Here is an 811-nt window from a genome sequence, read left to right as displayed (position 1 = left end):
AGCCAGGAGGGAGCATGTTCCCTCTCTGTTTGCCTTCTGTGAGAGTGCAGTGGTGGCAACAGACGCGGCAAGGGGAGAGCATGCGGCACTATCAGGGCACGGTGCCAGCGAGCAGCCATGCCAGCAAGCACATGGCAGAGCTGTGCTGTGGTGGCAAGCACGCGGCACTGGGGAGCACATGCCAGCGAGCACATGGCAGAGCCGGAAAGCAGCGGCAAGCACATGGTGGAACCGGAAAGCAGCAGCAAGCACATGGCAGAGCTGGAAAGCAGTGGCGAGCACATGGCAAAGCCACACGGCAGCTGCGCCTAGCGGTCACCCCCACACCATGGACGGGGCAGGATCAGCAGCACTGAGAGCTGGCAGGGCTGCGGCTCCGCTCAGCTCATGGCAAAGGCTCTCTGCATAAGACATGAGCCAGCAGGGCCCATGCAAGCCGGAGGGGCCCACACTGTTTACAGCCAAGGCTCCCATTCCCTGCTGTCTCGGTTTGAAGGACAGGTGTCTGCCAAGGAAGGCAGGAGCCCCCCTTGGAATGGTAGATGCGACCCCCCTTCCCTCCGAGTTATTATAATTTTGAAATCAAGGGGCTTTTAGGCAAACGTGGGAAATAGGAATAACAATTCTTTACTATTATGTATCTATATGTGTAGAACCAGTCAAACAAACAGCAATAACTCTGGCAGTAACAGCAAACAATCACAAACCCAGTCCCAGCCTTCTCGGCTGTCGGGCCCTTTCCCCTCGGGTGCAGTTCCGCTCGCAGCCGGCAGGGGCGCTGGCGGCTCCCGGTGAGCAGGGCAGGTGCGAT

The sequence above is a fragment of the Corvus brachyrhynchos genome, unplaced genomic scaffold (genome assembly GCF_000691975.1).
Source record: "Corvus brachyrhynchos isolate BGI_N302 unplaced genomic scaffold, ASM69197v1 scaffold310, whole genome shotgun sequence".
NCBI classification, from domain to species: Eukaryota; Metazoa; Chordata; class Aves; order Passeriformes; family Corvidae; genus Corvus; species Corvus brachyrhynchos.
This window is presented reverse-complemented; position numbering follows the sequence as displayed.